Here is a 15,696-nt window from a genome sequence, read left to right as displayed (position 1 = left end):
TAGTGAAAAGTGGTACAAGTAAGTTGATATAATTAAAGAAAATATTTTAAAAAGGAAATAAATTATCCTTTGTTCAGAAAGACAGCCCTAGCTAGGATAAAATGACTATTCCCGTAAGGCAACACCAGGGTGTCAGGGATGATGAAGGATCTGGGGGTGGTGTTGATCTTTGGAAAAATTAAGAAAGCTTTAGATCCAAATATATCTGTGTACTCTTTCTTTCAGTATTCCTTGCCAGTTCCTTCATTCATCGCGTTGCTTCTTAACCAGTCTGCCTGTCTACAGCCTAGCTCTTTCTACACTTCCGCCAGAGTGAGCTCTTTTAAATCCAAATCTGATTACTGTTGACCCTTGAAGAACCAGGGGGCTAGGGAAAAAAAACCCTGCCCAGTCAAGAATCCCCACAGTTCAAACCTGTGTGGTTATAGGTGCAGCTGTACCATTCTCCAGCTCAGAAAGCTTTAATGACTCCCTGTATCTCTGAGGGAAAATCAGTCAAAATCCCAGGATGACACATAAAGCCCTGCTAGGTTGGGTATCCGCTGATCTCCTCTCCTTCTTCTGCCTCCATTTCCTCAAACGCATCATGAGCATCATCCACAAAATCGGGCTTCCTTTTCCCTGCATGTACTTTTTTTTCGATGTACAGGTTGGTTTTATTGAGCCTTTTTTTCCCATTTTATTTCATTATTATTTTTATTTAAAAATTTTTTTATTTTATATTGGAGTAGAGTTAACACTGTTGTGTTAGTTTCAGGTGTCCAGCAACGTGATTCAGTTACACATACACATGTATCTATTCTGTTTCAAATTCTTTTCCCATTTAGGTTATTATAGAGTATTGAGCAGTGTTCCCTGTGCTATACAGTAGGTCTTTGTTGGTTATCCATTTTAAGTATAGCAGTGTGTTATTTGGGGCCTCTTTGCACTGGATATTGCCTTTTTCTGGCAAACCCTCCTTGTCTTTGACTGTATCTTCATTTCTTTTTTTTTTTTTTTTTTTTTTTTTTTGGGATCTTCCTGGACCGGGGCACGAACCCGTGTCCCCTGCATCGGCAGGCGGACTCTCAACCACTGCGCCACCAGGGAAGCCCTGTATCTTCATTTCTTATTCACCCTTTAAAACTTGATTTACTTAGAATCTCCTCTGTGAAGTCTCCCCTGACCCTGCTCCTGGCCCCTGAAGCCATTGGACTCTCTCAACCAGACAGAGGTTGGTAGAATGGTAGCAACCGCAGCAGCCACTATTTGATTCCAACTCAGTTACCATTATAACCATGGAAACCTGAGCAAATTACTTGGTTTCCATAAATTTCAAATTTCTATGTAAAGTGGGGAATATAATGGTGCAGATTTTAAAGTTTATGGGGATGACGTGTGTACAGCTTAAATAGGTTCTTTGTCATTTTCAGAAAGTATATATTTGATTGGGAGGAGATAGTCATCTTTAAACCTTAATTTCCTTTGAAGAGATAGTTTGTCATCTGCATTGTCATCTTGTACTTTCCTGCATAATAATGGTGATGCTAACAACACAACAAATCTTTAAGCATCACTAAGTGCCAGACATTATTCTAAGTGGTTTACAAATAGTACCTCTTACAACCCTACCAGTAAGTTCTATTATTATTTCCATTTATAAAGAGGAAACTGAGTTACAGAGATGTTAAGCCTTTGTCCAAAGTCACAAATTTTATATGTGTGGGTGCTGGGTTTTGGCTCTAAGCATTCTGGCTGCGCTGCTGAGTTTGTGCTCCTAATTCACTAATCTGCTCTGCCTTTACTGTCAGTGTTATTAGACTCCAATTTCACCCCTCTAAGGCTCAGTTTCCTCATCTGTGAAATGGGGGAAATAAAAATTTTTGAGGTAGTGGAGAGGATCAAAACAAATAAAGAATGATGAACATATTAGTGCTAAGTTTATGGTAGGAAATCAATGATAAACTTATGTTAGTTCCCTTGTATTTAAGTGCCTTTTTCTGATCGGCTATAGGAAATATAAAGTATATATGTATGTTATTTCAAACCAACTTTATATCTAACTCAGATTCCTCAAAACACATATTAATAGTTTAAGGTGAGGGTACTTTTACATTTCCAGATTTATTTACAATCATGCCACCTCCCTGTTTTTCATATACTGTAAACACTCATCACACTTTCCAGAAAATGCCATGCAATATCATTCCTGTATCTTGATTCTGAATATTATCTTTTGTTTTGAATTCTCTCTGCTCTTTTCAATGACTTAAAAATTATTCACTCCCTAAGGCCTGGAATTCCTTTACCCTTTCAAGGCAGAATTGAACGCTCTCTGTTCTGCTCCCAAGCAGGAAAGGTCTCTCACAGCACATATTACCTTTGCTTAATTAAGGTGACTTGTTTGAATTTCTGTTTTTCTTGGATAAATGATCTTCTTTTCAGAGTAGCCATGTCTTTTCCATCCAAGTAACCCATATACCATCTAACACAGTGCCTGGCACATGGAAACTATTTAAAGAGTGACAGTTTGGTGTTTGAATCTGGTCTGTCTACTGTCACTGTAGGTAATGACTAATGAAAATAAGTTCATAAATGGACTTATTTGCTCTATATTTTAATTTTATTGTCTAACTAAAATGCCTAGAATTATTATTATTTCCATTCTAGAAATTTAAGTCATTTGAGGAATGCAAATGATTGCATATGAATAAGCTGAGAGATATAAAGGTATTATTTTACAAATTTGCTATTTGTATTACTTCTAGAGCACTCTACCATTAAGAAAGACTTAGTTATAGGTCCTGGCTAATTCCCTTGTGGAATTAAGTGAGAATGACAAATGCTGGCCTTAGCAATTATTGATTCTCAGAATTAAAATTTATCTCCAAACCTGTGTTGTACTTGCAATTTTATAATTTCCCTAAGACTCCATATTTTTTCTTGAAATCATCAGATCTTCTATTGAAACCAATTTTAAACTTTAAATGGACTCTCTTTCATCTCAATCAACATCCCAAAGCCTTCTATATCTGACTCCTCCACGTCAAAAGGAAGTGTTATTTATTTGTCAAGATGGAGTAACTTTAAAATATACTGTTATATTATACATCAATAAATGATTTAGAAAGAAAAGTAAAAGTTTCTTGAGAGAGAAGACATTATTTGATTTGATTTTATAAAATGATAAAAGGAAATTCACATTAAATATGACATTTAAAAGCCATCTCTAAAAGTTTTTTTTTTAAGCAATTTTATTTGAGGAAGAGAAGTCCTGACATTAAGAGAATGTATTAAAATATTGTTTACTGTGGAGCAGGACGCCTGTATTCTGCTTCAACCTGGGCTTCAGCTGTTTGCAGTGAGGTCCTGTTGCTGCACTGTCATAATGATTTGTCTTTATTTATGCACCTACCCATTGTCTTTGAAGTCAGGTAATAGTTGCAAATCAAATGGCATATTCTCATTCCCCATCACACATCCTGCTCCTCATGCATTAGGATATTCACCAGAGCTATTGTCGGCAATACACTATTTTCAGTGATCATAAATATTTCCATTAATGATATTAAGGAACAGAATTGGTCTTTTGCACTTTCCTCTCCCTCCACTCTATTTTAAGGTGATGGCTTTTTAAACAAATACTTAAATAGTGCAAGGTATTACATGGTGTGAAATAAGCTTGGTCCATTAGTATGTTGTGAGGTTGGGGTTGAGAAAAGTAAAAGGAAATAATGTGATAGGTACTGGAAAGAACGCTTTGTAAAACATGAGCAAGCTAACAAAAGGCAGAATGGCTTAGTTTTATTTATAAAAGCATTTACATGTTCCTACATTTATTAAAAACTAACCCCCTTGAACTCAGTCTGAATGGTATTAAAATGCTGACAGGTGAGAAGGAAGAGTCTGCCAAAAGAGTTTTCCATCAGTGGTGATGTGTTCCATTTATTTTAGCCTCGATGAAAAAGAATAAGGGAATCAGAGAACCTGTGGCTTGTCCTTTCAATAGCAAATAAACACCTACCTAATAATACCTCTGAAAACGTTGTTGGAAATTTATTTTTCATAAGCTCTCATGTCATGAGGGGGAAAAAGTTGGTTTACCTTGATAAATGGAATTTAAACCTTTTAATATCTCTTATATGACATGAAACAAGAGAAAAAATGCTTTTTCTTAATGTTTTGTCCCATATAAAAAGTAATGAAAATATGTGTAAGAATTTTGACTTACGTCAAACTACTTCCATGCTTTTTAAAGCAAGCGTTCAGGACTGGTTTTGGAATTGTCCTCCCCTCCTCTCCCTGTTTCTTCTCCTCCCTCTTTTTCTTCCTCTTTTTTGTCAGTAGAAGCTCATTTTCACAAAAGATTGAAGAAAGTGTATTTTAGGGCTTTAAAAGAGTAAAAATTAACCAAAGATCTTTAAAAGCGTTGATCCCATCCTCTTTATACGGTGTTGTATTTCCTTTTCATTTGCTCTGTTGGAAGGCCTTCCCTGCCTTTGTCATTTCTAGTTCGTGTTCATTGTTCGAGTTCAGCCAGACAACTCTCCAAAGGCTTGGGAACATGATTCTGCTGTGAGCACACACAGCACCCTGGGCTCATTCCCATTAGAGCTCCTAACGCATGTGAATTCTGATTTCTTGCTGGTGTCTTCTCAGTGACAGCCTGGGAGCTGAGGACAGAACTGTGAGAAACATTTACATTTAAGATAAGGAAGAATGTAGTTAAGAAGAAATACAGTTGTTAGAGAAGGACCAGGAACGCATCACATGTCATGGGACCAAAGGACTAAAGAGTTGAAAGAAGGAAGAGGCTGCAGCAGCATCAACTGCTAAAAAGGGTTTGAAGAAGAACCACTATTGAATATCACAATCAGGAGATCACTGGCTCCTTGAGAAGAATGATTTCTCTCTTATGAGGTGTGGAGAAAACACTGCAAAGTTTTAAAAGTAAGTGAAGGAAAGAGGAGTTAGGCAATGAGGATAAGCTATTCTACTACAATATTTGGTGATGAAAAGAACACAGTGTGCTGGCTGGAGGGAGACACGCTTATAAGGAAAGACAGCAACAATTTCTCTAGGGAATGGACGCAACATGCCATGGGACATAGGGAAGGGACCAGTAAAAGGAACTGAGGCGTCTATCAAAAGGGAAGGATATCCAAGGAAAAAAGTAGAAGTGTTGGCTTTGGCAAAAAAGAAAGAAATTTGTTTCTCAGATTTGTGCGTTGACAGGAGGGCTTACAGCAGAGATACTCTGAGTGGCAGAGGAAGGCCAATGCTCTCATACAGTTCTATCAGTAACCAATTTTGTGTGATGAGAGTGCAAACATTATGGATGGGCATGAAAGTTTGAGGTGAGGATGCAGAAAGTTTGGAAGAGTCTTTTTTTGGGATTCTGAGAGACAGGTAGTAGGCAGTTGACAGGCAACAGAAATTGACTAGCCAAGATTAGAAAGCAAGTATTTGCAATCTATTCAATTAGCAGAATTTCTGTAAATTTCCCTAGCAATACCAGGTAACTTAGGAGAAAGTAGTGAATACAGAAAATGGGGACTTTCCAGAGCTGGCAATCAGCACAAATTGTGGGATTTTGAGCTGTAGTGGATGCATTCTTCAAAAGGCTTCTTATTTGTATTATCTAGAGGCAGGGTGAAGTACAGTACTGTTCATGGACTGAAATGGTCTGAAGGTTTGAGTCTCACATTCTCATGTGTCATTCCAGGTATGAATCTAACCTGTTGTGCTTGATAAAAATTTCCCTGGCCTCACCGTAGATTTGCTAATTCAGTGAGAATGAGGTGCAGCCCGATTTCTGTGTTGTAATGAGTACCCAGGTGATTCTGACACAGGTGCTCTGAATCATGTATTGAGCGATATTGCTCTAATCACACATTGAGAAATACTGGCCGAGTCTCCTAGGGAGTAGGTCAAGGGACTACAGGTCACAGTGATAATAACAAGTTGGTGGTAATTAGAGAGTGGCTAAGTTAAAAGAAAGGAGTTTTAAAAGAGAGCTTAATTTCAAAGAGTGAGCATTGGAAATGAGACTCTTTTAAAAAGCTTATTATATGTTTGAAGAGAGAGAAAGCCTTTCTTCTGCTCACCCTTCTGTCTTGCTTGCTACAGTGTTAAGAGGGACCTATTTGGAAGAGTTTCAGGACAGTAAGTTAGACACATTTAGTAGTAGCTGGAGCGATATTGCATTAAACATTCAAACCCATGGGTATAGCATTATTCTTCTGCTTTCTCCTACCACTTGACTGACAAAGTAAGTAAGAGACTTGGGGCCTATTAAAAGGTTTACCAAAGAGACCTGAATGTGGAAGGAGGTACCACCCAGTTAACAACAGAGTTGTAGCTGTATTTTCAATTTCTTATTACTCTTTGGTGTGTTGTTATTCCTCTAGGGAACTGCATTAAAAAGGAAAATTATGGGGCTTCCCTGGTGGCGCAGTGGTTGAGAGTCCACCTGCCGATGCAGGGGACACGGGTTCGTGCCCTGGTCCAGGAAGATCCCACATGCCGCGGAACAGCGGGGCCCGGGAGCCATGGCCGCGGAGCCTGCGCGGCTGGAACCGGTGCTCCGCAACAGGAGAGGCCACAACAGTGAGAGGCCCATGTACCACAAAAAAAAAAAAAAAAAAAAAAAAAAAGGAAAATTATGAATTTGAGCTTTCCTTGATCCTGTAACAAAATTCCATTTATTAATATCCCAAACTACACCAGGCACCTCTATCAGACGCCAAAGATTTATAATAAAAACATAAGATTGCCTTCTTCTCACCACTATGTTTTTACCATTTTCTCTCTGAATAGTGTAGTAGAAAACATAAATGAGAGAAAAAGATATAAAACAATAAACAGGGTGTCTTTTAGGTAATTAGCCCTCAGTAAATGCTTCTGTGATAGGGCAAGTTGGTGGGAACTCATCTTGGCATTTCTCCTATCCATTCCAGTAAAGAGATACCAGAACGGCTTGTAAAACTGAGTGTAGATAAAAGGTTGCTTGTTGATTTGGGACTCCATGATGTAAAGTCATTCAAAGACAGGATGACAGAAGTTCTGTCATCCTTAACATGTGGCTTCTCAGGCTGTCTTGTCCATTGACACTTTACAAACAGGAAGGGAGAAGCAAGAGATTGGAAGGTCACATGGGAGAGTTTATGAGCCAAGACTGGAAGTGGTAAAACTCACCTCTGTCCACATCCACATTCCATTAGCCAGAACTCAGGGACGTGGTCACATCTTACTTAGGTAGGCTGGGAAATATTTTGTCTAGGAGAAAAAGGAAAAAAAGATGTTGAATCTGTAACAGTCCCTGCAAGATAATTACCTCAAAAGCACCTGTTCAAATACTCCCAACAGGACTTTTGAATGGAGATGCATAAATAAAGCCAAGTGGAGTCAAGAGGCCAGCAGAGGGGAGGAGAGTATCCAGTGAGGAAACTCCATGTGGGACCCAAGCAGGTGGTTTCTGTGGCAGGATCATGGTTGGACCTTGATTCCCCTCTGAGCCTGAAGGGTGGTGATTCAGTCTTCCTCCTGTTTCTCATGCACTTTGTGAGATACAATAAGTCCCCTACATACGAACATTCAAGTTGTGAACTTTCAAAGATGCAAACTGCGTTCAATCAATATCAGGCATGAGTGAAATTACAACTTGCCCTGCATCTCCTATTGCTGAGATGCTTCAGCTCTACCATCTCCCACCTCCTCTCCCTCCTCCAGTCAGTAACTCTTCTTGCCTGTTCACTCGGTGCCAGCCCCTGGATGCCAGCTGTTGTCCTTTACTACTGTACTTTTTAAGATACTGTACTGTAAGATTAAAAATGTTTTCTTTATTTTTTGTGTTTGTTTTTAATGTATTATTTGTGTGAAAAATATTATAACCTATTACAGTACTATAGTACTATATAGTCGACTGTGTTAGTTGCGTACCTAGGCTAACTTTGTTGGACTAAACGAAAAAATTGGACTTACAAATGCGCTCTCGGAATGGAACTAATTCATATGTAGGGGACTTTACCTGTAGATTCCCTACTCACAAATTCCATTATCTGAGAAGGTTTTATTGTCCTTATAAGATCACCCTTTTTTCTGAAAATTCTCCTCAAATTCTTTCTGATATATATAAATAGTTAGGGGGTGATTAATTTATTACCCCTTTAACAAACCTACCTTCTTACCTTCATCCTATTATAATGTCTAATGCAAGGATGCTTTTGACTTTCAAGAAACAAAAGATCTGCCTTAAAGTGGCTTAAACCATAAGAAAATGTATTACTTCTCATAATTGGAATCAGGAGTTTGAGGAGCATATCGTTCAGTATTCAACTGAAAATTAAAAGGAAAAAACAACAACAGTTAGGCTAATGTATAAAGAAAGAGATTTAATACAAAGGACTGGTTAGAACAAATATTGAAAAGCCTGGTAAATTAAGCTGTAGGCTGAGTTTCCAAAAATGTCTCCCTGACCACATGACTGGTCTTCCAGGGATACTGCTACCTCTGCTACCATCTTGAAGCTGCAACTGAGGATACTTGTCTCTTAAACAGAGACTCCAGAACAATGCCACCTCTACTGTTAACCATGAGTACTAGATCCCAAGAGCTTTTGTAACAAGGTGTCACAAACTGATTGGCTTAAAACAATAGAAATATATTCTCTTTACAGTTCAGCAGGCCAAAATTCTGAAATCAAAGTGTCAGCAGTGTTGGTTCCTTCTAGAGGCTCTAAGGGAGAAACCATCCCAAGCCTCTCTCCTACTTTCTAGTGGTGTCCAGCAAGCTTTGATGTTTCTTGGCTTTCAGACACATCACTCCAATCTCTGCTTCCATCTTCTTTGGGTCTCTGTGTGTTCTTTTCACTCTTGTATTGACAGTGTACTTGCTCAGCATAATCCAGTATGATTTCCACTCTATCCTTACTTTAATTATGCCTGCAAAGACCTTATTTCCAAATGAGGTCATATTCTGAAGTTCTGGGTGGACATTAATTTGGGGAGAACACTATTCAACATATTGTACCATACCAGAAATATGAATGTTCTATTTCTTATCTCTGAACAACCATGAATTTAGAGACCCAATATTAGGCCTTCTGTTACTGTTGTCACAGAATATAAAAGATCATTAAATTCATCTACTTACACAATAATGCTGTGTTACAAACATTCTAAAATTCAGTGGTTTAAAATAACAACTATTAATCATCGCTGAAGAGTCTACGGATCAACTAGGCAGCCCTACTGATAATGACTTGGTTAGACTCTTATGTCTGGTAGCTGTCTAGCAGATCTGTTGGGAGTTGGTTTATCTGGGATGGTTTCTGTTGGGGTGAATATGTTCTTATATTTTCCATCAGGCCATCCTAGATATAATTTCAAAATGATCACAAAGTTCTAAGATAGAGGGCAGAAGCAAGTAATGCCTTAGAACTAGCCCTTAACCTTTCTGCAGCACTGACCAGAAAAAGTCACAAGTTCAGTTCAGACTCAAGGTATGAGAGAATTGACTCCAAATTTGATGGGAGAAACTGAAAATATACATTGCAGGAAAGACACATTGTATATATATCTTACACATATATATATACACATATACACATGTATATACACATGTATAGAATACATATATAAGTTATGTATACATACCTTAAAGCTTCTAGAGTTGGAGTTGAGTCAAAGCTTAATATCTGCCATAGGCAAGATTCAAGGAGAGTTGATCATGTGGCTTAACAATACTTCTCAGTCATCAGAATATTGTTTATTCTCTAGCAGGTAGTAAAATTACTCAAACAGTTGAGACATGTGTGCCTCTGATTTTGTGGATTGCAGTTGCAATTAGAGAAACATTTTCCCAAAAGGCTATGAGTCATTTTTTTCTGAAACCACCTTCATCATAGTTACCAACAAGTTCCATCACAAAAAATCCACTTCTTTCTTGCTGATATAGTTTCTCCCCTTGGCCTTTTTGTGAGATTTAAATAAGTAAATATGCATAAAAATTTTAGAATATTGTCACATATACTAAGTACCATGTATTCATAATAATGGTTTTAATAATAGTAATTATAATAATTATTATCATTGTTATCTAGCTACTTGGCTTCAATAGTTCTGCTATTAATGTTTGTTTTGAAAACACAAACTTGCTCAATGCAATTTATATATTAGGAAACAATTTGAACACAATTGCTTGTACATAATTTCATTGGGGGAAACACTAAGTAAATGCAGAAAACTGCACACAGTTGAACTGAGCTGCACAGGACTGCACAAAATGCACACAATGAGAGAACAATGAGACACACGTATCTATACCTGGTGTTACAACTTTCCTTTCAGTTTCTGTAATCTTTCTTGCAGCACTTCACAACAGCCTGTAAGCTGTAACCCTTCCTATGGCCACCATGGCCTCACGACTCCATTTCCAACTTCCTTTTTAATTTCCCTTCCTCTTATCCCATTGTTTTGTTTTCCTCTCTTTTTTTTTTTTTTGCGGTACGTGGGTCTCTCACTGTTGTGGCCTTTCCCGTTGCGGAGCACAAGCTCCGGATGCACAGGCACAGCGGCCATGGCTCACGGGCCCAGCTGGTCTGTGGCACGTGGGATCTTCCCGGACCGGGGCACGAACCTGTGTCCCCTGCATCCGCAGGCGGACTCTCAACCACTGTGCCACCAGAGAAGCCCTGTTTCTTTTTTATTTCATTCTTTTCCTATATTTATTTTGAACTCTTCCTCTTGCACACAGTAAACAAATTCTATAAGCAAACTTCAGGTCTTTTTCAAGGTAAAGTGCCATATTTATTGTAGTAGTTATGTATTTCTTAACCAATTAAGTTGTGTAAAAGTGTGCTACTGTTTTTATTAGGTTCCTATGGTTTTTCAAAATTATTATCGTATCACTTATGCTGTTTTTAAATTCTGTTTTTGCATTCTCATCAGTTCTGTGGTTTTCATTACACAATTTAGCATAACCATAGTGCAGGGATTTTTAAGAATGCATATGTAACATCATGGAAACGACTGTATCACCTTTAGGCTGATTGAGTCTGGATATCAACATACCCATCAGTTTCAAATTCTTTAATGTTCAATTATGTACTCAACATATTCACTTGAATCTCATCAAAAGATAAGTCTCTATTTTTCTGCTAAATCTAGTTGTCTCACATTTTCCCATGGCTGCCATTAGCACCAACTTTAACCTAGTTGTTCAAGCAAAAATCCAAAAATTTTCTTTAATTTCTCACTTTTCTTCACCTTTACATCAAATCCTTTAGAAAGTCCAATGACCATACCTTTAAAATATATCTGTAATCCAGCTAGTTGTTACCATTTCTACTTCTACAACAAGTTATAACCACCATCATCTCCTACTTAGACAACTGAAAAAGGTATTGATTTTACAGTTTCCATTATTGTCATCATCACCTCCATGTCCCACCCCATCAATCTATTTTGCATACATTAATGAGAGTAATCTTTTAGAGTTGGATTGTTTTATTCCTCTGCCTACAGTCTTTCAAAGGACTTCAATTCACATCAGATAAAATCCAATCTCCTTAGTCTACACATCCTAATAATCTGACAACCTCTCTAACATTACCTCCTCTTTTCCTCCTTAATTATAATCCTCAAGCACAGGCCTTCTGGCTCTTCTATAGACACGCAAAGAATTTTGTATGGCAGTAGAGGAAAAGAAAGCAAGGCAGAGTGTGATCCTAGTAATAAAGCAGCAATTACTCAAAAGAAGGGAAGGCTACTCATTCATGTAAGTGAGGTTCTGTTTTGTCTACACCTTGGTAGAAACATTATGTATCATTGGCGTTGTCTGTGTTTGTTGGAAATGTTGTTTATGTTCTGTAGGAACACTGGGATTGGATTAGCAGTAGGGTCTACTTTTCTTTCCTCAGTTCTTTAGAGAGGCCTTCCCAGATTAGAATGTGTAATCTGACCCTCAATTGCTCTTGATTCCCTTTGCTCTCCTTATTTTTTTCATAGCACTAAACAAAGTAGTACTGCTTATTGTGTCATTTTATTTGTGTCTGTCTCTTCCAATGAGATGTAGACCCCAGGATGGCAGCAACTTTCTGCTTTTTTACTGTTTTATTCCACCATCAAGAATAGTGCCTGGCATCTAGGAGGCACTTAATAAATATTCAGTAAAGAAATGAACACATGACAGCTTCCTTTGTGTAACCAGGACCAGTATTAAGTCATATGACCTCCTTCCTTTAAAGTTTTGTGAGATTTAAAGACTCTCCTTCTCCAAGACTTCAAAATCCTTTGTTCTTGGAATTGGGAAGCAGGTCAGAAGGGTGGACATGAGCTGCTTCTCAGTGTTTATACATGGATCTTTAATTCCTCCTTCTTCATGCATAGGGGTTTATCTGGTTCCTCCATAGTTGGAGGTGCAGGAAGAAGAAAAATAAAGATCTTTACTGGTCCCATGATAATCATGGGTTAGTGCATCCTGGATGAGGTAGATTTCAAAAGCTCATTCATTCTCTTTAGAGTTGTTTGGAAACCACCACAAAACTCTCTTATGAAAAGTTCCACTGATGTAGCTATATCCTGCTGCTGACCAACGGAGGCTCTCCCCTCAGTCCCATGGCTTCTAGTGAGTCATTTCTCTGTGGTCACTTCATGCCCTGGGTCTTTCACTTGTGCTTGAGAGCATGATTCAGCCAGTCTTTAGTTTTCAGAGTTCTCTAAGTAGGTGAAAATCAGAAACCCAGCCTTGTGCTCCTCTTCCTCCAGGGGGATGATATAAAACTCTCAAAATGATTTTTCTTCAGTCCCCTTCTCTTGAATTGAAATGAGAGGGAAATATCTTCCCCTCCTTCCCTAAGGCAGAAGGGCTTGGGGAAAACAGTACAGGAACAAGTCTTTCCAAAGAAATCCTCACCTTTGGCCTTTTCAAACTCCAAAGAATGTTTTCCTTCTTTCAAATAGCCTCAGGGTAAAGGGTAAGTGCAGGCTGAATGGGTTAGAGGATCCTTTAGCAAATCTGTAAGATAGATGAGAACCTCACCTGAGGCAGCACTGAAAATGTTGTCTTCTACATTTGAGCCTGCTGCAAAAATCTGAGACAGCAGGGAAAGATTACTGCTCACTTTCTGTTACATTAACATTCAACAGTGCTATTATTATTAAATTTTAAAGGAAACTTACTGATTCCAGTAATTGGGAAGTAGATGGAAAAATCTGGCTTTAGTTACATTTGGTTCCAGGAGCTCAAGTTATGCCAACAGTTATCTCTCTCCCTCTCTCTTTCTGATTATTATTGTTTTATTCTCTTTTTCTCTTTCTTACTAGGTTCTGTTTCCTGGTGAATATTGCCCCTGTGATAGTGAAAGGTTCTTTCCAGATGATGTAGAAAATGATTGCCTATAAGTTTACATTCATTTTATCCCATCTTTGTAAACATAAGAATTTTAGGAGAACACATACATATACACAAACACAAAATATTTCTTCTGATGTCCTATTTAACCCTCCAAAATATTTTTTGGGTCTTACTTGACTTAGGTATCCATTTTGAAACAGTATCAATCAATATTCCAGGAACACTAAGACTGGCCTAGAATGAGAAATATGCCCAATTTTTGTCCAGGAAGAATGGAGGACCATGACTGGAAAATCCACCTTTACTATATAATGGTGTGGGGAAAATTTTCCAAGGAGTTTTAACAAAGAAGGAAATTGAAAAGAATTGTTGGCAGCAGAATTACTATGACTATCACATGTATATAACATGTTTTCATAATACTCTTTGTTCATACTTTTCTAATTATTTACTTCTCCCTGCTAAATGAATAACTGGAGAGAAACGACACTGTTGTCTTTTAGATGGTTAAACATTTAATATGTTAAGTGAATAAATGTACAGTGAATGAATCAGTGAATGAAGCATCTTGATTTTTCCATTAAGAGGAAAGATAATACCAAAAGTAACTACCACAACTTTAGTACCAAAAAAAACTACCCCAAGTTTTTTTTTTTTTTTTTTTTTTTTACAGATGTATAAGCTATCTTACATGCTCCTTGGAAGACTCATGTTTCTTTTATTTTTTTATATTTTATTTATTTTATTTTATGATTTGAGTCTTCTCCCTTTTTTTCTTGATGAGTCTGGCTAGTGGTTTATCTATTTTGTTCATGTTTCTTATAAAAAAAGAGATTTAAGTACGTTTTCTGAAGAGTCTAAAGGAGAATAAAGAAACAAACAATATAAGTAGTGTTAATAGAGTTTGGAGAAGAAAAAAAATTGATAATTATGATTTTTATTGTGTGCAGGCATGATACACCACTTGATTACCAAGGATTGCCATTTGCTTAATTTACTATGAACTAGAAGAAATTAGGTTCCCATTAATTATTTCTTCCACTGTTTTTGTCAAAAAGATAATGTAAATCCCTAGCAACTGCATTATAGTATATATATATATTATAGTATATTATAGACATATTTAATAGTGGAAGCACTGAATAATCAGTACACTTATTATTAGCAAAGTGCAAAAAAAAATGTATTAAATCTGTCCTGCTGCTCCTTATGTGACTATTTCTACTGACTCTCATATTACTACTCACATATATTTGCTGACTTTTTAGCCAAATAAATCTGTGACATACTAAGTGTTTTATAACACAGAAGTGAATTTTTTCCCCCAGTGAGGGTTCATTTAAATAGTTTTGTTGTCAACATAAGGGGCTTTTTTTTTTTTTTTTTTTAACAACATAGCCCATGGTGTGGAAACATTGGTGACCACAGTCCCTAAGGAGAGATAAAATGTGTTAGAGAAGAAATGAACACCTGCAGGAATTGTTTTGTTTTGACTAAAGAGACACTTTGATATTCAGTGAGAGGGAGGAATATGCAAGCAAAAAAATGTAGACAGTGATTAAAACCATGTTTCTTTGCCAGTGGGGTTTCTATACGCATTTTATCACTGTTTCTGGAGGTAAAACAAGAAGGTGTGTAACCTTTGCATCCCACTGCCACAGTATTAATCTCACCCAGAATGAAGACAGAAGGTCTCAGTGTGTGGTGCCATAGGCAAGATATATTTTAATAGCCCAGAGCTTGATGCTTTCACAAACACTGGCATTTGCTGAGGTTAACTTGAAATAAAATCTAATCTTACAAATAACTGAAATAGAACAAAATGCAGAAAACAACTGTTTTCAAATTATTGTATTGTTTATAAATCGAATGAACCACTTCCTAACTCAATCAACTTGTCCTTGTGAGTTAATGAGCTATGATACCAATTTTTTATACTAAAAACCATTTTAAAGTGGTTCTTATAGCCTTTAGCTCGATGCTTCTCTAGAAAGGAGACTTTTATCTCCCAGAAATTTCCATGGTTCCTGCTTGCTCAGAAACATTGCATGTGGTTTAGCAAGTGTATTAACACCTAGTCTAGCATATTTGATGACTTCTCTGAGTGATGTATTAGCAAGTTATCGTTTAGAACATAGCAAACACTGAAATTGAGTGGAAGGAAGGAGCTTTTTAAAGAAAGTACGTTTTGGGTTCCAGGTGCTCTGTTTATAAAGTCTCACTTATTCATCCTTGATATTATTACTATAATCATATCCCCCTTTTTACAGAAAAATAAAAATTTATGGAGAACTTTAAGATAACTTTAATAACTTTTTTTTTTTTTTTTTTTTTTTTTTTTAAAACCTGGGCCCACCCCTC

Source organism: Neophocaena asiaeorientalis, unplaced genomic scaffold (assembly GCF_003031525.2).
Source record: "Neophocaena asiaeorientalis asiaeorientalis breed wild unplaced genomic scaffold, Neophocaena_asiaeorientalis_V1.1 scaffold288, whole genome shotgun sequence".
In the NCBI taxonomy this organism is placed as follows: domain Eukaryota; kingdom Metazoa; phylum Chordata; class Mammalia; order Artiodactyla; family Phocoenidae; genus Neophocaena; species Neophocaena asiaeorientalis.
This window is presented reverse-complemented; position numbering follows the sequence as displayed.